This window comes from Capra hircus, chromosome 17 (assembly GCF_001704415.2).
Source record: "Capra hircus breed San Clemente chromosome 17, ASM170441v1, whole genome shotgun sequence".
Lineage (NCBI taxonomy): Eukaryota > Metazoa > Chordata > Mammalia > Artiodactyla > Bovidae > Capra > Capra hircus.
The window spans coordinates 4,772,163-4,793,675 of record NC_030824.1 but is presented as its reverse complement, the minus strand read 5'-3'; the positions used below and the strand labels follow the sequence as shown (position 1 = coordinate 4,793,675).

At 54.5% G+C, this 21,513-nt stretch overlaps 2 long non-coding RNA genes across 6 annotated transcripts; both read left to right on the top strand.

Annotated features, from left to right (window-relative positions):
• LOC106503053 lies at positions 3,721 to 10,850 on the top strand. Of its 2 annotated transcripts, XR_001296733.2 has the most exons (4): positions 3,721 to 3,852; positions 4,389 to 4,559; positions 8,480 to 8,565; positions 10,084 to 10,850. It is a non-coding gene; the product is annotated as an uncharacterized LOC106503053 (long non-coding RNA). The 2 variants fall into 2 exon arrangements; XR_001296732.2 differs by lacking the exon at positions 4,389 to 4,559 and having other exon boundaries at positions 3,731 to 3,852.
• On the top strand, positions 10,904 to 20,601 carry LOC108637846. Of its 4 annotated transcripts, XR_001919362.1 has the most exons (4): positions 10,904 to 11,670; positions 11,789 to 11,915; positions 12,059 to 12,195; positions 12,366 to 20,601. It is a non-coding gene; the product is annotated as an uncharacterized LOC108637846 (long non-coding RNA). The 4 variants fall into 4 exon arrangements; XR_001919360.1 differs by lacking the exon at positions 12,059 to 12,195 and having other exon boundaries at positions 11,831 to 11,915; XR_001919361.1 differs by lacking the exon at positions 12,059 to 12,195 and having other exon boundaries at positions 11,826 to 11,915.

Here is a 21,513-nt window from a genome sequence, read left to right as displayed (position 1 = left end):
TGAAACAAACTAAAAATAGGGTTGCCATATGATCCAGCAATCCCATTCCTGCACATACACCCAGACAAAACTGGAATTCAAAAGGATACACGCACCCCTGTGTTCATAGCAGCACTATTCGCAAGAGCCAAGACGGAAGCAACTTAAATGTCCATCAACAGATGCACGGATAAAGGTGCGGCACATAGGTAAATGGAATATTACTCAGCCCCGAGAAAGAAATAACGCTATTTGCAGCAACATGCGTAGACCTAGAGATGATCACATGAGGTGAAGTAAGTCAAACAGAGAAAGACAAACATATATGGTGTCACTTACATGTGGAATCTAAAATAAAACACACATGAACATAGCTATGAAGCAAAAACAGACTCACAGTCACAGAGAACAGACTTGTGCTTGACAAGGGGTGGGAGGGAAGCATTGGGAGTCTGGGATTAGTAGATGCAAGCTAGTATATATAGGGTGGATAAACAACCAAGTCCTGCTGTACGGCGCATGAGACTAGATTCGATATTCTATGATAAACCACAGCAGAAAAAATACGAAAAAGAATATTTAGAGCTATAACTGAGTCACTTTGCTGGACCCAGAAATTAACACAACATCGCAAATCAACTATGCTTCAATAAAATAAAGAATTTTTTTGGTTTTTAATTTAAAAGGAGGCACAGTAGGGTGAGAACTCAGAGGCACCAGGCAGGCTGAAGATAGAGTTGGAAGTGGAACCCTGGCCACCTGGGCTACCTGAGTTTCTCCAGGGAAAGAGAAATCAGAGTTTTTCCTGGACACGTTGCCCCTGTCAGAATTCTTGGGAAATCTTGGACTGTGGGGTAGAGGGGTGAAGGCTCGATGAGCACCAAACTACCTAGTTCACAAAGCCTCATGAAGACAGGCGAGGCAACCACCTGGGCCGGCTTACAGGAGGCAACTACATGCTGAAATGCATCTCCGGGATGATGGCGCCTCTTCCTGTTGTCATGGCGACTGGCACATCATTCTAAGCTGCTCAAGCCACTTTCGAGAGAGGCAGAAGACACTGACACTCCCCTCTGGCGCACCATCTGGTGCTCTTATCCGCGTGTGGGCCCCCCAGGGGCCCAGGTTAACACTGTAAATGTTCCCTGGAGGCTGGGGCTCTTGGCGAGTTGTGCTGAGGATGACATTTGACCATTTTGGGGGTGGATCCTGGCACGTCTTGGGTCTACCCGCAGGATAAGGTGAGGATAGGAGACAAGAAAGATGCCAGCTCTCCACAGATATCAGACTAGACATGGGGCCCAGAGGAGGTGGCGGCAGTACCCAGAGCATTAAAGGGGATGACGGAGGCCACTGCGGGTCCTGCCCCTTCCCAGGATAATGGCAAATTCCAAGGAAGTTTTTGTTCACTGCAAAGGTACTCTGCAGGTGGACAGGGAAAAGGCAAGGGACCAACTGAATCCCTCGGGAAAGCCAGTTTGAGCTATCTGAGATAAAGAAGTCAGAGAAGCAGGGACCGAGGGCAGCAGGCAGGACCGTGCTTCGCAGGCTCCTGCATCTGCTGGACGCGGGTCTGTCTTCCTCTGCGTCACTCAGGCTATGGCTCATGTTGAACCCACCTCACTTAGACACAGTCTTCCCAGCGAGCCCACGGCAGCTTCTGATTATTTCTGTGGCTCCCCCCTTCCTCCTGCTGCCCTCCTGGGAAAGATATCCCTGGAAACAAAGTTGCTTGGAATAGAATCATGGACCCTTTATCATTCACCTCTGGGAAGCCCAGAGAACAGGAGAAGCGCTGAAAATTTGAGAGTGGCAAGTGTCGACATTTTTTCCCCCAAATGGATATTGGAAATGATGGGTGGATCCTCAGGAGAATTTGGGAACTGATGATGGAAAAGGTGGTGCTTGGGAATACTATTTTTTCATTTTTTAAAGAGTGACCCCTAGGCATCCCCTGTGTTCGTTTAGAGCTAGTCATGCTGAACCCCATTTCCTCCCTTGTGATGCAGGGCAAAGCCATAGACCTGTAATGACAGGGGTTTGGCTGTGGACTCTGGGGCCACGCTGTGCCCAGACGCCCATCTTGACTTTTCTCTAACGGCTCCACACGAGTCTTGCTTTTATGCGGTGGGACTGCTGGCTCTGTTGGGGTGAAGGCAGAATCTGGGTCCTGCCCTAACATCTGCAGTTCCTGCAGTGGCCTTGGCTGTGCACATTGGAAATGTGCTCTAGGTTTTGTTGAGTCGGGTCTGGATTTTCCGAAGATCAAGGCTGGTGGGGGGGGGGGCGGGGGAGCGGGGCGGTGCTCCCAGCAAGAGATGTGTAGTTTAGTTAATCACTATTTAATCTGGGACCTGAGCTGGTGGGTTCAAATCCCACCTGAATCCCTTACCAGGAACCTGGGCATCTCTTGCTGCCTCTCTGAGCCTTAATGTCCTTTTTGGAGCTGAGGAGATGATAAATAATATATGCAGAGGTGTGAAAATGAAAGGAGATATCATAGTATTGTAGGAATTAAAATGTGATTTGAGCCCTTACTAAGTGCCAGGCTGTCCTAAGCTTCTCTCCCCATAGGTATTCCTGCATTTAGCCCACACGACCCTATGAGGTGAGTTCCAGTATTACCTCTACTTCGGAGTCTAGGAAACTGAGTCTCAGAAAAGGAGTGACTTGCCTCAGGCCATCCACCAAGGGGCATGGATAGAGCTGACCCAGGATAGCTGGGTGTAGAGGCCACCGGAATGGCCTGGCACAGTGGTTCTCAAGCATCCCCTGGAGGGCTTGTTAAAACACAGATCTCTGGGCCTCTAAGCCTGCGTTTTTGATCCAGCAGCTCTGCGGAGAGGCCAGAGAATCTCCATTCCTAACGAGTTTCCAGGTGATGTAATGGTGCTTCTCGGGACCGGTCTAGAGCGACTGCTCTGGGACCATTTTCTACCTCTCTTGCTGTTGCTTAGTCGCTCAGTCGTGTCCGACACTTTTGTGACCCCATGGACTGTAGCCCGCCAGGCTCCTCTGTCCACGGGATTTCCCAGGCAAGAATACTGGAATGGGTTGTTATTTCCTTCTCCAGGGGCTCTTCCCCACCCAGGGATCGAACTCGGGCCTCCCGCATTGCCGCAGATTCTTTCCCGCTTACTGCTCTAGAAAAAAATAGTAGGTAGGAAGGAGAGGGCAAGGCGAGGGGGAAAAAGCCACACCTCTAAGTTGTTAGGCCAAGCGGTGTAGTGGCACGACCAAGCCTGTGAGGTCTCAGACGGGGGTTCAGGTCTTGAGTCCACCACGACCACGGGCGGGGTTAATAGAGAGGCACACAGCCAAGCCGTGCAGGTCAATCGAGAGGCACTCCACCCGCTTCCCCCCCGCCCCAGCTCCAGGCTTTTACTCCCCCGGTCCGCAGTCGCGCGCCGCTCGCCTCTCCATCCCCGGTCCAGTTCAGCCTGGCAAGCGTTGCCATGGCAGCGCCGCGGGCTGGGATGCGGGAGGCCGAGCGCGCTGCCCCGCTCGCCTCTTTGTGCCGCGGGGGTGTCGGTGCGCTCCCCCCACACCCGGCCGCCCCCGCCACTCAGACCCCGACCCCGGGACCGGGTGAAGGGTAGGGTGTGGGGTTGCAGGGGCGCGGGGAGACGGGGGGAGGGCTGGGGGTGGGGCGCCTCCGCCCGCCAGCCGCTCCCGCATTAAAATTTCATGGGCGCTGCAGCAGCTACAAAGACTACGCCGGCTGCGCTCGGGGGACCGGAGGGAGGGAGGCTGCGGACGAGGGCGGGGAGGAGTTTGCGATGGGAGGCGCCTGCAGGGGCTCCCCCAGTTCTGCGCTGTGAGCCGGGGCACAAAGAGCTCTCTGCACTGGCGCCGCAAGACCGCGGACCCGAGGTAAGCCGCCGACCGGTTCTAACAGCCCTCCCTGCCCAAACATCCTTGTCTGCGCGCCGGGAACAGCCTAATTTCCCCGAGGCTGGCGTCGAGGGTAGGTCCCAGGGTCCCGGGCTGGGACAAACCTTGCCTGGCGTGGCAAACCTTGCCTGAAGCTGCCCTCATTTGTTGGACGAAGAGCCTCACCAGTCCGCTGTTGTCAAATGCAGCCGACCCCGGCCTGGGTGGGGCGTGGGCAAGAAGCGGGGGAGTTTGCAATGCGAGTCTAGCGCCCATGGGGGTCTTGCAGTCATGATCTGAGGGGAAACAAAGACCCTCCCTTCCCCCCGCTACCGGACAGAACAGGAGGCGTCAGTCCCCCAGAACCTTTTCCGCCCGCCAGAACTAGCCAAGCCTTGGAGGGCCCCTCCGCGGTCTCAGAGCTGGAGGTGGAGGATGGGATGCGGAGCAGGGTTCTTGAGCCCCCCGCCCTCGTTGTTTCATACCTAGTCCCCCCGCCAACCCCCACCCTGGCGCCTGCCCATTCTCCACTTCAGGACTCAAATGCTAGATGTCCGGTGTCCAGAGGGATGCAGAGGGCCGGAAAACCTCTTCACTGAGAAGAATAATGGTATCGATAATGATAATAATACATCAGGTCGTGGAGAACTCTCTGCCAGCAGCAGCTTAGTGCTTTGTATGCATATTCACAGCAGTCCCCGGAGGTGGTAAGCGTCCCATTTTAAAGATGAGGAAATTGAGCTCCAGAGGTTAGCGACAGGTCCAAGGTCACACAGCCAGGTATTTTTGAATCCAGATTGGTGCAACTCTAAAGCCCACGTTGTATCCTTAAATGGGTCTGCGGAGACCCCAGAACCCCCAGCTCCTCGCCCACATCTCTCCCATACATTCTCTAGAGAGGCTGGGGATTTGGGAGGGAGGGGGCCCGATCTCTGCTCTCCCCTACTGGAGGACCCTCGTTTGGAGACACTGCTTCTCTGCTGTGAGGGAGGCTGGGGGCTCCGTATGCCCCTACCCTCATCCTCGGGGGCTCCAGACCGGTATCTGCCCTGCGCCGGGACTGCTGGCGCGCTCACCCCACTGCAGTGCGGGCGCGGGGAAACCGCCCCCACCTGCTGCTGGGGGTGGGGCGGGGGGAGGGAGGAGGTGGTATTGCGGGGAGGGGCGGGGAGAGAACGGCTTTGTTTTTCTCGGTGCTCAGCCTCAGACCGAGTGAGACCCAGGGCCCAGCGGCTCCTTCGGGCGACCGAAAGCGCGGTCCCCATCTGGGAAAGCTGGGGAGCTTCGCGATTGCCGGGGCTGGTGGAGGAGGGGAGGGATGAGTAATTCCACTCGACAGACTGGGAAACCTGAGGACAGCGGTTCTCAGACTTCTGGGGCGTTGCTTCAGGTACGGCAGATGTCCGGGCCACGTGGCCAGGGGATGAGTCAGCAGGGCTAGGGTGGGGCTGGGCATCTGGAGGTTTACTCAGACCCCCTCCTCCTCTTCATCGTGCAGATGGTCAGACCTCTCCCCTCACCCCCGGCGGAGAACCACTCTGGGTAAAAAGGTATCCCCGGGGAAACTTGGGCAGAGGTTAGCTTTGGGTGGCCTCAAGCTCATCCCACACTGAGGTTGGTTAATTTCATGTTGAAAAGATTTTGAGGGTATCCAACTCTTTGCAAACCCATGGACTGTGTAGCTTGCCAGGCTCCTCTGTCCCTGGAATTCTCCAGGCAAGAATACTGGAGTGTGGGTTGCCATTCTCTTCTCCAGGGGATCTTCCTGACCCATTTCCAACCCGAGGACCAAATTCCTGACCCAAGTATCGAATTCCCCACCCAGGGATTGAACCCTGGGTCTCCCGCATTGCAGGCATATTCTTTACTGTCTGAGCCACCTGGGAAGCCCGTTTTAAGGGTAACATCCCTATGGCTCCCTTGCCCGCCTATTTTGTTATTTAATGATGCTGGCCATTGAGAAAGTCTCTGAAATCTACCCTACACCTTTTTGCTGCATTTTTGGTCTATCTCTCCACTCCTTCAGGGAGGAGAGAGGTGAATTCTTTGGCGTTGCTCAAAGGAACGGTAACTTACCACGAGATTTAGAAGGACCACTCTCTCTACTGGTATTCAAGATGAATTCAAACATAAAATTTTTTGGTGATCTTTAAGATGAACATAGTAAGTTTAAAAGAATGCATGATAATTGTAGAAGATTTGGAAAACACTGAAAACAAAAGGGATGAAAAGTCCAAAATTTTGTCATCCAAGAATAACTACTCTACCATTTTCACGTATTTCCCTGCGGTATATTTTCTGTTCTTGAAAATACTAAGTGAATTTGTGCTCTGTGTATAATGCTTTTAAAAGGTTTCATCAGAGGAGTTTCTCCATATTTTTATGCCCTTGGCAGAAATCACTGTTAACAGGGTTGGTGTCTCCTTATTACTGGTCCTGCCAGTTGTTTTTAAAAATCTTTCTCTTAAGGATCTTTTCTCTGGACCTCATCCCTGCTCCTGCCCAGGGCAGGATTCTTCTCTTTGAGCTGATTCCTCCTCCAGGCAGCCTAGTGTGGTAGAAAAAGAAGGCACCGAGCTACAGGGATCTGTGTGCGAATTCTCCCTCTACCCTACGCTCTGTGTCAGTTTCAGGAGGAAGTCATTTCCCTTTCTGAGCCTCAGTCTCCTCATCTGCAGAGTGGTAAGCATAATACTTGCCCTTAAAAGGCGATTGTGAGGCTCTGAACCTGTGTGTGTAAAGTGCCCAACACCCAGTAGAGACATGGCTGCTTTAGTGGGTGCACTTCCACTGCCCCTGAATCTTGTAGAGACATCTAGTTATTTGCTTTCATTTGTATTGGGCTTGTTGGTTTCTCTCCTGGGTAGACCTCAGGCCGTTTGAACAGTGGTGTTTCTGGGGCATTGGGGCCATTGTGCAGGCTCAATGGGCTGGGGAACAACTTAAAGGCTAGTCTTTTGTTTGGAAGGGATCCTTCCCCCTCGTCTCTGAGGCACAGCTCATCTGTCAGCTGGAGCTCCGTGGAACAATAGCCAGTGATGCTCAGTAGAGGCAAAGGCTGGCTGAGGGTGACATCTGTCCCCTCGTCCCTCGCCAGGCTGACCGGATCAGACGAGGCAGGTGTCCCTTACTCCCCTGGGGTGCCAGGTGGGCCCTGGAAGCTACTGGGTGAGTCATGGAGGGGCGGGAAGGGCTGAACTAACCTGTGTTCAGAGGTGTGGAGTAGGTGATTAATGGTATCCGACTCCAGCTGCCATTTGTTAACCAAAGTTCTTACTGGGAGTTGCCGCTTGGAGACCCCACGGAAAGGCTGAGAATTGGGCGTTACAGATGGGAACTGGAGGCTCAGACAGGTGAAGTGATTGGCTCAGGGTCGGACAGCAGGTTAGTTGTAGAGTCAGGACTTGAATCTAGAACTAGTCTGGCTCTGAAGTATTTGAAACTACTACAGTACGCCACCTCTTCTCTTAAAAGGGAACATAATCGGTTGCCTCAAGACCATAGAAGCGACTGGAATAAACTGACCCAGATGGTTTAGCAGTTATCGTGAGTTCTCTCACAGTAACACTGATGACCAGTGTTTACATTTGAAACAGCCCTTCCGGGTCTTTTCCCTTTTAACTCCCACCCCCATATCTGAACAGAAGCCTTCCCTCCCTTAGGGCCTCAACAGGCCTGGTTAGAATCCAGTTGCATCATTTTCTGGGTGGATGATCTTGGAGCAAGGCACTGGACTCTGAACCTCAGTTTCTTCATCTGTAAAATGGGAGTAAAAAAATCCAACCCATTGTTTTGTCAGGTAGGCAATCCCCCGTATCTATAGCTCAGGGGTCCCCTTGTTTGAGAGAGGTGTGGACACTGAAGCTCCCCTTTTGTGTAGGTTTGTATTGGAATGTGTCGTGAGACGGTGTTGTGCGCGTGTGCAGAAGCCTCTCTTCCTCTGCAAGTCTGCCACAAGGCGCCTTTCACACCCTCTTATTCCCAGGAGCTGCCATCATCTCCCAGCACTCACTCATCCACAGCAATGTAGGCCAGCGTCTCTCTGATGCCTCAGCTCTCTGAGCAGCTATTTTATTCCAGAGTCAGGGGAAAAAAAAAAAAAAGGCCCTCAAACCCAGAGGGATCCTAAAATGCAACCAAATGCATTTTTCCCTGGCAGCTTTTCCTCCATTACAACGATCAGCGCAGAGTGTAGGGGGAAAATTGAGTATCCGTGGATGGTATTAATGAACAGTGCAGACAATTGTAGTCATAACAATGTAAGAAAAGAAGAGAATGCAAGCTAAGAGATACCGGTTACCACCTCATGTAATCCTCACAACAGCCCCTGTATGGCAGGCGCCATTATTATCCCCACCGTGTGGACGAGAGGAGCAGCTCAGGAAGCGAAGCAGCTGCTCAAGGTGCCAGAGCAGGACCGGAAGCCCATGTCCTTTCCAGCACCTGTGGGTGCTCCGGTTGGCACTGGCCCCACCAAGATACTTGTGGTTTCTCATTTCTCTTCCGATCTGCATCCCAGGAGATCAGTTTTGGCAAATGCTGTGATTTCAGAACAGAGGCTGGCATCTACTCTCCAGCGCACCCACGGCCACATTTCCCACCCCATCTTTCCTTCTCTCGATGACAGCCGGAGGCATCTCCCTGCCTAACCTGTGTGGTTCCAGACATTCACGTGGCCGCCGCGACCCCACCAGCATCAAAGGAGTAACCAAGGTGACCCTTCCTCTCCTGTGTGCTCCTGGGGGTGGGGGAGGCCAGTCTCAAGCTGTGTGGTCAGGTCCACCAGGAAACCCACATGTGTGGGAGAAAACTTGTAGATTTCAGAGGCAGGCGGGACCTCTAGGGTTCTCTGGGGTCCAGTCCCTCAATCAAGGCTTCCCTGATGGGACTCCTGACCTTGAAGTAGGGGTGGGGTGGGGTCTGTTGTGGAGTAATGGAACCTGAGACGCTGGGATCTGGGAGACCACCCCCAGGTCCCTATGTGGCCTTTGGCCTGACCCTTCTTGAGTCTTGCCCTCTGTCATCAGTTCTAGATGATTTTTGGAAAGTGAACTATACTGAGGGATCATTTACATGCCAGAAAAGGCACTCATTTAAAGCATACATTTCGATGTTGATAAAAGGACACATCTGTGTGGCCACCACCACAGTCAAGATATCAGACGGTTGCATCACCCTACAGGTCCCCCTGTTAAATCACCGCCTAGTCTCAGGACACCACTGAACTGCTTCCTGTGTCTACAAATTTGACATTTTCCCTAAAGTTTCATCATTAGGAACTCTTTTATGCTTGACTTTATGTTTTTGCTCAGCATGTTTTTGAGGTTTAAACTTGCCATTGTCTTGTCAGCAATTCAGCCCCGTTTTCTGGGTCTAACTTCAGGGAGGCATATCGTATAACTCATCCACTTTGAGCACACAGTTCAGTGAGTTTTCGTCATGTTACCAAGTTCTGCATCCATCGCTAGAGATCAGTTTTAAAGCACTTCCGCTGGCTCCGTAGGATCCCTCACCCCGTCTACCGCTAATCCCCAGCCCAGCCTTACTCCCCGGCGGCCTCCGGTCTGCTTTGCCTGCAGAGGCTTGCCTTCTCTGGACTTTCATATAAACGGAAACCATACAGCCTGTCTTGGGCCTGGCTCCCTTCACTCAGTTATACTATTTTTGAAGTTTGTCCCTGTCATGGTATGTCGCAATAGCTTGTTCCTGTTAACCGCTGAGGAGATTTTATTAATGTCACATATCTGGACTACCAACGACAACTACAAGCTTACTTATCCACCCACCAAGACGGGATTTATATTTGATCTGTGCTTCCTAAGTGGGGTATATACACCCACCGCCCCGGGAGGCTTACTAACCCTGCAGGATAAATATGGCCCATCAGTGTTACTGAAAGATTTATTCAAAGTTTAAATCATTAACTGGGGAGGATAATTTTTGGAAACACGCCCTGTGCGCCAGACACTGGTTGAGCCTTTGAAAATAATTAGCCTTGAGTCACACGTTGGGGACATGGGGTCTGGAAGCCATCATCTCACTCATGTTTGTTTGACCTCAGAGCCCTTTATACCCTCCTAAACAACTGTCAGCTTGATGCAGGAGCTGAAGTTTCCATTGAAACCTCCGTTGATTTATTCATATCAGGGAGTCTGGGTTCACAGGGTTGGGGAAAGTATTGTTATTGTGTGTAAACAATGTTCCTCTGAGTGGTGCAGGGTCTGTTCACAGAGTGCAAGCAAGTTTCTGAGACAGAGGAGAAGGAAGGGAATTTCCGGGTTTTTGGAGATGTTCAGGACCACACTGGGAAGCAGCCTTGCAGATAAGTATTCCAGCTTCCCAGCCCACAGCCTACCAGCCTGCCCTCTCCTGCCCTCTACTGGTCTGTGGAGCAAAGTACAGCATCCCTGAATCCCTGAATCCCCGAATCCAGGGAGAAATCAGCGCTCCAGCTCATTCGCTTTCCTATCCCTAAGATACAATGAAAAAGCTTGTCCCCATTTTGTGGGGCCCCAGAGAGTAATTTTCCTACCCTACTTTTGACATCAAGGCTAGTATTTTACAAACTCCACCCTCAGGGACTTCTGGGGAGCTGAGTTGAGTAGCTTCATCTTGAGCACCTGTAGATCTGGTGTCAGGAGGAGCCTGGGGACTCCTGGTGATTTGGGCTGGCCCTCCCCTTATTGGTTCTTGTCCTCTGTCATCATATTTATAAAACTTGGCTGGGTCTCCTTTTCTGCCTGGCAGTCAAGTGGGGACCTCGGCACTGTGACCCCAGGGCGCATGCTTCTTGGTTTAAGGGTCTGAGCACGTCTCCAGCTCTGGGCCCGGGCCCCCAAGTCCAAGTGCTGACAGCAGGCTCTGAAGATACGGTGAACGGGCTCAGGCCTGCCCGTGGATGAAGATAACTCTGCTGCTGTTTGCTGTTTAGTCCCTAAGTCATGTCTGACTCTTCGCCATCCCATGGACTGTAACTCCTCTGTCCATGGGATTTCCCAGGCGAGAACACTGGAGTGGGTTGCCATTCCCTTTTTCAGTGAATCCTCCTGACCCAGGGATCAGACCTGCATCTCGTCTCCTGCGTTAGCAGGCGGATTCTTCACCACTGAGCCACCGGGGAAGCCCTAAGATAGCTTCGCTGTCACCGGAAGAGAAGCCTGGGAGGTGGTCCTGGCTCAGGATCTGGGGCATCCTCTGGTCTTCTCCACACTGGAGACACGGGGATGTTGCTAAAGAGCCCCAGCCCACCATCTGGCTCCCCACGTTTTCTTTTTCTGGGGCATCAGAAAAGAGGATAGGGGATGAGGGTTGGGGGGTCGTTGAGCAGAAAGATAACTGAGGTTGGGCCTTCTGCTTCCCATCCTCTGTCTCAAACTGAGGGTGGTTACTGCACTTTGGGTGAATGTCTGGACTGGGAGGACCCTGGGACCCAGAGGGAGGGGCCGCCGGTCCAGCATGACACGGGATGGCAGAGCTGGGATCAGATGTCCGGCTTCTCGCCCTGCTCCATGCGCTCACTCAAGCTGAGCTTGCCCTGCTCTCTCTGGGGTCCCATGCTGCTGTTGGCGGGGAACAGGGAGGTGTTCTGGAAAGTGAAAGGTTTTCTAGGGTGGGGGGAAGGGAGGTGGGGGTGGTGCACCTGGGCCCAGCCTCCCTGGGTCCCAGGCCAGGGCTGTCTCCTTAGCAGAGAGGTCTGGCCCGGGCTAGGGAGGGGGCTTGGGTGTGGTTTTCTCCTGTGTTGCGGTTGGCTCTTTTGTCTTCCAGGATGGGCCTGTGGGGGTCTCCGTGGGGTAGGAGCTGGGATCAGGGCACTGCCAGGTAAGCCTGGATACCCAAGCCCGGCCTAAACGCTCCTGACGGGAGCTGGGGGCTGGAAGGCTTGTTGTGTGCGGCGTTGGTGGAGGTGGTGGGACTGAGTCACGACCACGGCTGGCAGGTCCACGGCACAGATTTCAGCGCGTGCCTTCATTCAGCGCAGATGTGGACTGAGCGCCTTCTCCCGGATAGAAACTGAGGATTCGGAGGTCAGCGTGAGATGTGGTCCTGCCCTCTCAGATCTTCGTGTAAGAATGTGCTTTATCACCGTCTCTGTGAGGGAATGAGCTCCCCATCCTGGGAGGTGTGTGTTTGTGTGTGTGTGTGTGTGTGTGTGTGTGTGTGTGTGCGCGCTGGCAAAGGGTGGTGCAGAGCCCCTCTCCCCCAGCAGGAATGTCGAGCCTCCCAAGGACTCCGAAGGCCCTTTCTGCCCACCTGGACCCCTGCTTCTCATCTGCCCGTGATGTCCGCAGGGCCAGCTCTGGGCGCTCTCTGTTGCTTCCATTACCCCCTGCTGGCCCTGTCAAGGTGGGGCGCCCTCTCTATGTGTTACTAGCATCCAAGGCCCCCGCCCTACCCTGTCTCAGCATTGGCGGCACAGGAGGGAGACAGGGGTCTCTGAGGGTGTCCCCCCCCAGGTGTGGGTTAGCCTTGGGTGGAGGCCGGGCCCCCCTCCTCACTCGCTGTGCCCCCTCCAGGCAGCGCTGCCCCAGCTGTGTCTCTAGGACTCCTGGCCCGCTCTCCTCCTGGACTCTGGCAGTGGTGATACAGGGAGCAGTCTTCGCTGGTTTTCTGGAACCCTGGACAGCTCCCCGAAGATCTCATCCTTCCTAACTCCTGGGCCTCCCCTGGATAAAGGCCCCTCCTGGTTGGTGCTCGGCCGAGGACAGTGGCGGAGCGTGAGGGAGGCTGGCAGCCTACCATCCATCCCCTCTGCATCTGCCTGGACCTGCCTGCCTGTCCCCGCCCCTGTCCAGGACTGGGGGCCCTTCCTGACTCTGTGAAGACCTCACTGCTCCTCCCATCCCCGCCGGTGACCGGGTGGAGCTCGGCCTGGGCCCAGGCCCCACTGACCATACCCTTGGCAAGGCTGGGTCTCACAGGACCTGCAGGACGGGGGCAGGAACCTGTGGATGGGTGTCAGGGACGAGCTGCCAGTGGGGTGGAGTGGGGACGAAGCTCGGGGAGTCGGTGGGCTGGAGTCTGTCTTATGCTCTTTATGTGTGAGTGATTCTCATTTTTCTGGAGGCTTCTGGGGTTCTTCTTCCTAGCTTCTCTCCCTGATGGTCACCAGGAGGAGGCAGTCTAGGCCTCAGGGGAGCTTGGGCCTTCCCCTAATGCTGTGGAGCTCTGGGAGAGGTTATCCTGAAAGGAGAGGGTTTCCAAGAGAGGAGAAGACCCCAGCCAGGGGGCTTGTGAGGGAGACAGATCCTGGGCCTGGCTCCTGACATTCAAAGGGAACAGTCTGGAATCAGCCTCACCCTGGCCCAGACTCAGACTCCTGCTCCTGGTCACCCCCATCCCTGGGAAGCAGAGGCGGGCAGGGTAGGCTATGCACAGGGACAGCTTCCCCATCACAGGGCAGTGGGCTCGCTCACATGCCCTCCCCTTCTCCAGTCCCCCCGGGGGGCCAGCCTCAGTGCTTGCAGGAGGGTGGCTATGGCCTTCCCTGGAGAAGCTCAAGAGCCAGACGTCCTTTTCCTGGGGCAGGAAGGGACGCTGCCATAACAGAACTCCACTCCTGGATGGCTGAACTGCAGAAATGTATTTTCTTGTAGTTCTGGAGGCTGGAAGTCCAAGACCAAGGTGGCAGGGATGGTTTGTGGTGAGGCATATCTCCTTGGCCGGCAGATAGAACCTTCTTGCTGTGTTCTCACATGGCCTTCTCTCTGCATACGCAGAGAGAGAGTGTGTGTTTGAGAGGAGAGAAAGAGATATCAGGCATCTCTTCCCTTTCCTGTAAGGGCACCAGTCCTATGGGATTAGGGCCTCATCCTTATGACCTCATTTAGCCTTAATACCTATGCCAAATCCCTACCTCCAAATATAGTCACACTGGGGCTATGAATTTAGAGGGAGACACAATTCAGTCCATAGCAGGTGGTCACCACAAACCTGGAAGCTAGAGCCATCTCCCCTTTAGAATTCCCACCCCCGATGGGGAGGGGAAGGAGCAGCAGAGACATGGGAAGCAGAAACGGTGCGGCAGGTCCTGTGCGATGGTGGGGCCTGGGAGCCTGGGAGAGACACAGGACTGGCCGAACCCAGAGCAGTGGAGAGGAGCCCCCGGGAGAGGAGGGTCCTGTGAAAAGCCTGGGCTTTGAGCCTGAGGGTTATGCTCTGAGGTGCAACCTTGGGCAAGTCACGTCACCCCTGTGAGTCCGATTGCCACGCTGAAGCAGGAACCATCAGCTCACCCGGGGGGCAGGGCACAGGGAGAAGTCAGTGAGGTCTCGCGGCTGGCACAGCGCCTGACTCTTAGTAGGTGCTCAGTAAACACTCCCGTCCGTCTGGGAGTTTGGACTTAGGGCTTCTCTCTTTTGGGCACCCTGGACTGTAAGCTCTGCATCTTTGATCCAGAGGTGTTTCTGAGCAGTGCTTTCCCAGCTCTTTCTGTTTGTTTGTTTTTGGCTATATGGGGTGGCATGTGGGATCTTAGTTCCTGGACAAGGGGTCGAACCTGTGCCCATGGTGCTGAGAGTGCAGTCTTAACCCCTGGACTGTCAGGGAAGCCTTTCCCTCTCATGGTTTTAATATCCCTTTCTAATCAGGTCAAGGAATCCACTGCCTGGCATGGCCCCCGCAGTAGCTCTGAATGCTTCCTGGGGAATTTAGTATCTACCCGTCTCATCAGAATTGAGCACCTGCTGTGAGTCCTTCCCCGTGCTGCTCATTTGAGGGGGACAGAAGTACAGATATGGCCACGATTCAAGCCGGCAGGGTTTCACAGCCATGCCAAGTGGGAGGAAGCCAGTCCACACAGAGAATGAGCGGATGGGCAGAAAACAGTCTCCTGAGGCACAGGTTCTGAGGGCACGGGTGGGTGGGAGGGAGCGAGAGCCCAGAGTAGGCTGGAAAGGCTTCCTAGGGAGGCAGAACCAGTCAGGACCTTGGGAGGATGAGAAGGATGTGGCTTAAATGAGAGTTTTCCAAGGGAAGTTAGGTAAGCGATTCCCAAAGTAAGTTCTAAGGGATGTCACTGCTCTTAAAAAAAAAAAAAATTAAAACAGTAGGTTTCTGTAGTGCAGGACTTATCAGAGCCTGTAAAAGCACTGATGGGAACTGTGAATACTCAAGGACAGACAGAGGACTAAGTATTTTCCCCCAAGCTTTACTGGCAACAAAACCCTTTTCTTATGGAGCATCATTTAGAACCGCAGAGAGTCCAGGCTGGGGTTTCCGTGGGAGAATGATAACCGTGATAGGAGATGACAAAACTAGGGCACACTCGGGCTCCGGAGCAGCAGCTGGCAAGGCAGCGCTTTCCCTGGGCCGGCGAGTCAGACTCGGCTGCAGGAGTCAGGGGAGCTCTACTCGGCTGGAGCGTTTGTGGGAAGGGCCGGCCAGCTGCTGGGGTAGCCGGATGCCTGGCGGTGGGGGACAGAGGGAGCTGTCCACTGGAGCCAGTGACTCTGGGGTATCAGACCTCTTGTGAGAAGATGCTGGTATGTGTGTGTGTGCGTGTGCCTGAGTGTGACAGGATCCAGCCTTCTGGGAAGCAGTGACCAGGACCAGGCAGGGGGTCTTTCCAGCCAGGACCAGCAGGGTCCATTTTCGGGGGATCTGAAGTGGCTGGGGGAGGGGCCCTGAGGACCACCGACGAGAAGCAGGGACGCCGATTCTGTTGGGCAGGGTTCACGTGGACAGTCTTTTCCCGGGGGCGGGGCTGAGGCACTGGCGGCAGACCCCCTGCCCTGGTCAGGCCCGGCTCCCTGGCTGGTGGGGGCGGGCGGCCTCTGGAGATGCGGCTGGGGCAGTGTTGCATGGTGGGATTAACCTACTAACCCAGGGCTCGGCCGGGACGCTGTGGCCTGTGGCGAGGTGCCTGGCCTTCTGCCAACCAACTAACCCACTAACCAGGCCCGAGCATGCCCTACTAACCACCGCCCCCCCCGCCCCCCCGCCCCTCGCAGCCAGATCCTACTAACCTCGCAGCTCACGGGCCTTCCCAGGGGTGCGGATGTGGGGGCAGACGAGGCTCCGGAAGGCCCTGCCCGTGGCCTGGGATCTCTGTGCAGACCCACATTCCAGGACCGGGCGCGCAAACAGGACTTGCCAACTCTGCCGCTTCCTGCTTGGGGTGGGGGGCGGCGACTTGGAGAGCGAGTCACCCCGCCTCTCTGAGTCCGTTTCCTCAGCAGTGGAATGGGAGGCCACCTCCCAGGTGGCCGTGAGCATTCCCAGGAGGATAGAGTTCTTGACACATGGCAGATACTTAATCCACATTTATGCGAGGTGGGGGCGGGAGGCCCAGAAAACTGGACCCATCGGGTCCCCTGGCAGGCCCTGGTCCCTCTAGGTGGTTTGCACACAGACCCCTCTGCCTGGGGCCAGACACTTGCTTTGAACCCTTAACTGTGTCTTTCCCCACACTCTTCCTCTCCTCAGCTTTTTCCCTATAGGCAGTTCTTTTGTTCAATTACTAACCCGTCTAACCCCGGGGCGGGGGGGCCTCAACTGCACCCCGACCACCCCCCCCTAACCAACTAACGGACCCGAGTGTGTTCTTCCTTTTCTCCTAGCGATTCCTGTGTGTGTCTGCTGAGGTGCCCCTGTCCGCTGGTGCTGTGCTCTGACTTACTAACCCAGTCCCTACTAACCCTCTTTTCTCTTCTTACTAACCCCAGCCCTGCCGAGCTCTGGGCCCCTGTGGGGGGGATAGTTCCCCCCTCCTTTTGGCAAGCAGACGTCCTAGGCTGGTCCTGCAGACAGATGCCCTACTTTGCTGCCCCGATTGGCTGTGAGTTCAGAGTCCCCTGGGTCAGGTCTGAGGGGGGCGAAGGCCCGGAGGAAAAGGGGCTCCTGCGGTTCCAGAGGGAGGCCGGCCTCTGAGCACAGCGTCTCTCCTCTGCGCAGAGTCTGGGGGCCACTGGGAGTTGGCCGGAGCAGGGCAATCTCTGCGGTGTGAAGGTGGAGGCCTGCAGGTCTCCTTCCAGTCAAGGGAGAGGAGAGAAGGGGCCTCTGGGTCGTCCTTCCGAGGGAAGTGGGGGCAGAGGTTCTTACTGGGCAAGTGGCTGATAGAGGCGGGGCGCCACTGAGGGGCGTGTCCTGCACAGGAAGTCAGCAAAGGGGGCGTGTCCCTCAAGGGAGTTAGTAAAGGGGCTTGTCCCTCGCCGGATGTCAGTAAGTGATGACTTCCTCCGCATTGCAAGTCACTGAAAGGGTCTTAACCTCGGTGGAAATCACTGAGGGCAGCGTTTGGTATAGGAAGTCAGACAAAGGGGGCATTTCCTATATTTGAAGAATGGGAAGAGGGGTATTTGTTACACCGTTAGTCAGTGAGAGGGGGATTTCTGCATTATCGCAAGGCGGTGAAGAGGAATGACCAAGGAGATGAGTGACGGGGGCCGTTCATACGACAGGAAGTTAGCTAGAGGGGCCCTTCTCCACGCCTGGAGCTGCGAGATCCCGGTTTCCCACGTCAGAAGTAGGTGTGGTCCATTTTCCCTACAGATGCCTTTGAGAAGGGCAGTCCCCACTGGGAAGGGCAGTCCACACTGGGAAGCTTGAGAAAACAGCAGATCTGAAGTTTGTGAAGAAAGCAGGTCTTGGGTAGGGGGTCTGCGGGAGAAAGCGGGAAGCAACCAATGAACCCCCGGCGCCCACAGGGCCCTGCACGCCTTGGGCCAGTCAGAAATTCACCCTGGCTCCTTGTTCTTTTCACCCCCATGTCCCTGCCCCAGCCTGTCTACCCCAGAGCCCGCCAGCCGCTAAGCCAGGGCCACACCTGGGGGTGATTTTATGCCTCACCTCCAGTAGGCACCTTGGTCTCTTTGGGCTAATCTCTGGCTCCTCTGCACTAACTCTTGCTCCCACCCAGCTAATCCTTGCCTCGCCCTGGCTGCCCCAGGGGCTGACCATTAACAGCCAGCCCATCTTGGGGGGCTCCAGGCTCCTGGCCTGGCTCTGACCTGCTCTTAATTAACCTCTCCTTCACCTGACTAACTCCTGCCCCCTGATCTGTTCCTCTCAGCAGAAACTAACGGCTTGTGGATTTCTTTCTGACTAACAACAGGTCTAACACTCCTCGTCACTATTACTATTAACAGCTTGGATGTCGGCATGGCTGGGACTTGACTAACACGGGGAGAGGCGGAGCTAGTCGTGTGGGCCGTAGTGACGGCTCTGGGGAAGAGCCAGCTGAAGTCAGGAAGACCTCGGTGCTCAAAAGGAGATGCCGGGGCTGGGCTGTGGCTCAGGCCAAATGGAGGAGTGGTGTCTGCTGTGGGGTGGGTGGGGTGGTGGTGGGTGGTCAGAAGCATACTCAGCCTTCCAAGATTTTGGCCGCTAGACATATCCTATTAACCCCTTATAACCTGCATTCATATTCTGTTTCTTTTATACAATAGCCTGATAGTTGTATTAGTGCCTGCAGCTTTTGTAGCCCCCCACCCCCCCGCCCCAAAGGCCTGTCTAGTGTGTAGAGAGGAGATGCCATTGTAATTGGAGTCATCAGTCACCAGGTGAGAGTCTAGAGTCCTTGATTTGGGGACTTCAGAGTTTGGAAGCCTTAAGACAGAAAACTTCAGGTTACAACTCCATCACCCATTGACACCTTGGTGTAAATTAGCTCAGCTTTCTCTTCTAACTTCTGTGCAACTAGCTGCCCTGGGAGGACCAGAATGTGGCTGGAAGGGAGTCTCTTCAGGGCTGGGGGAGGCTCCTCTGGGAACAGAGGAGAAGCTGGAGTCCGGGGGTTCCTGGGTGGCTGTAAGAGGGGAAACCAGGAGGCTGGGGAGGGGGGATAAGAGGGGCTGTTTTGCCGGTTTCGTCTGGTAGTCAGGGTCTGTGGGAGAGGACAGCTTATAGCAGAGCCTGGAGGATTGGATCAGAACAGGGGGAGGGTCAGAGTCCTGCCTGGAGGCTTTGCGGGCAGTTTGCTTGAGTCATTGAATGCTGCTGTGGGGTTGAGAGCCTCTCTGACAGTCAGAGACTCAGAGCTAAACTCGTGGAGCCGCTGGTGAGGTCTGAAGGGTGATCCAGAGGCCTGAGCTGCAAAGGGAAGGCGAGAGGACACATCAGAACCTGGGAAGAGGGGGAGCCTGCATGGAGGAAGCACATGCCTGCTGCCCTCTAGTGGCCGCCTCGCTTCATTTCACTGGTAACATTTCCCATTCTGGAGGGCCTCTTTATTCAACTGCAAAGACCTGATGATGCTGAGGACCTACTATGTGCCCGGCACTGCTCTGGGTCTTGGACCCACGCACAGGTTTTTCCATAGTGCTTGATTAGCTTGGTGGGGGAGACAGAAATAAAACAGGTAATGCAGTGAGGTGGGCACCATGATGGGGGTGATGGGCCTGTGGAAGTGCCCAGGAGGCAAAGGATGAGAAACACCTGCTGCGTGCCAGGGGCGGTGCTAGGCATCAGGGATGAGTGGTGATTAAACATCATACAACCTTCAGGAGCTTTAATGCTAGCGTATTAAAGCATTATTAAGCTTTAATGCTATGCTTAGAGCGGGTGTGGGGTAGAGTGGGCTGTGGGCCACCAGTAGATTTTCTGAAGAGGAAGGCATCTAAGCGGAGCCCTGGCTGGGCAGAATGTGGTGGCAAGAAGGGAGGACACAGAGTTCTGGGGGTCAGAGAGGACCGAAGAAGTTCTGGAAGGGTCGTAGGGGACGAAGCGGGAGACAGAGGGGAAGTGGACACATACCGGATGGTATTGCCAGGGAGTTTATCCTAAGGGCAATGGTTGGGGGGGGGGTGGTTGTGGATGTGATCTGAGGAGGGGAGATGTTAGATTTCAGTTCTAGGCTGACAACGTGACTGTTTCAGCCTAGGTGGAATTCTGAGATGCTGGTAACATGTTCTCGCCAAATTTTAGGAAACTGGTTAGAACTTCTGGAAAGGTGGCGGATCCTCAGATCCATCTTAAGATAAAGAGGGCCGTGTTCCTGCCAGGCAGGGGCCTGGCTGAGGGGACAGACAGGTTGGAGGAACAGTCTTAAAAGCATGTCGTCCCAAGCCCCTGGAATGGTCATGCTGGTCTGGGGGAAGACCTGAGGGGACGTGGTCCTGGGGCTGGAAGTCCACAGGCGAGTCTCACTGGCGAGGGACCCTGTTAGTCCCGTGTGGCTGCAAGGGGCATGCAGGCTTGGAGGAAGCTTCCAAGAGGCTGGTCCCAGGGAGGGAAAAATGTGTCTTGGTGGGTAACGAACCTTATGGAGACAGAAGGATTGGGAGTAGGCCACCTTTGAGACTGAGGATGGTGGTGGGATTCTGGGATTCTGTGTGTGAGTGTGTGTGTTTGTCCTTGACTTACTACTAGAGGAAGCCGAGCCCAGGAAGGCAATTCTGTTCTCCACCCCAGAGCCCGGCCTGCCGATGCTCACTCTAGCCTGGATTCCTCTGAGCATCAAGCTCGCTGGGAGCTGTACCTCAGGAGCCCGGGAGCTGGCCTCCCAGCTGGAAGAGGCGACTCAATCCTTTAACAGCCAGTGTGGAGGGAGAGGCCACGGTGGTCCCTGCTGGAGGGCTGTGCTTGCGTAGATATTGATATTGCACACACTGAGCTGGGGGATTCCCTGGGGGGGACTGGTCCCATCCCCACAAAAGACCCCAAAGGCCCTCTTGAGCATCTACCCAGGGGACCCACTGTTTTGCTTGAAGAGACTAGAGAGGATGCTTTCCATGTCACTGCCTCCCGGGGATGCAAACTGTGGGGACGGAAATTCTGCTGTTGATTAAACATACTTTTATGTGTATCCAGCAATGAAGTGTGAACTTGGCCTTTTGCTTTCACCCATAAATGCAGCTTCTTTAGTGGAAAAGACCATTTTGATATTAAAAACTAATTCATACGCAGAGGATCACTGTGGCTTAAAAGGCAGAGGAGTGTGTAATTTGTGGGGAGGGGGAACCAGTGGCATTTTCCAGGAACCAGAGTGGACTCTGCTAATCTTTTCTCAAGACCGTGCCCTTAAAAGCCAATACAATATAGATTTCATTTGTAATTGTGGGAAAATACACGTTAACCAAGTTTTCGACCCTAACCATTTTTAGGTCTACGGCATAGTGGCAGCAGGCACACTCACTCTGTCACTTGACGTTGCAAGCATCATCACTATTTGCTCTTTAGTCACTAGGTCATGTCCAATTCTTGTGCGACCCCATGGACTGTAGCCCGCCAGTCCCCTCTGCTTGTGGGAATCTCCAGGCAAGAATACTGGAGTGAGCTGCCACTTCCTTCTCGAGGGGATTCCCGGCCCAGGGATTGAGCCTACATCTCCTGCGCTGGCAGGCAGATTCTCTGCCACTGAGCCACCAGGGAAGCGCACCACTCTGTGTTTTAGTATTTATTACCTATTTATTCTGGAGAAAGAAATCGCTTTATTTGGCTGCAGCAGGTCTTAGCTGCGGCACATGGGATCTTTAGTTGCAGTATGCAGGATCTAGTTCCCTGACCAGGGATGGAACCCAGGCCTGCTTATTGGGAGTGCAGAGTCTTGGCCACTGGCCACCAGGGCAGTCCCTTATATTTTTAAAATAGCGCTACTTTTTTCTAGGACAGCACGTCAGAGAAAACCCATGTCTCTTCTCAACTTCGGTCTCTGCTTCTCTCTATTCACCTGGAAACCATGTACTGAGTCCATCCTGAATACCGGGCACAGCCCTCCTCTCGGGG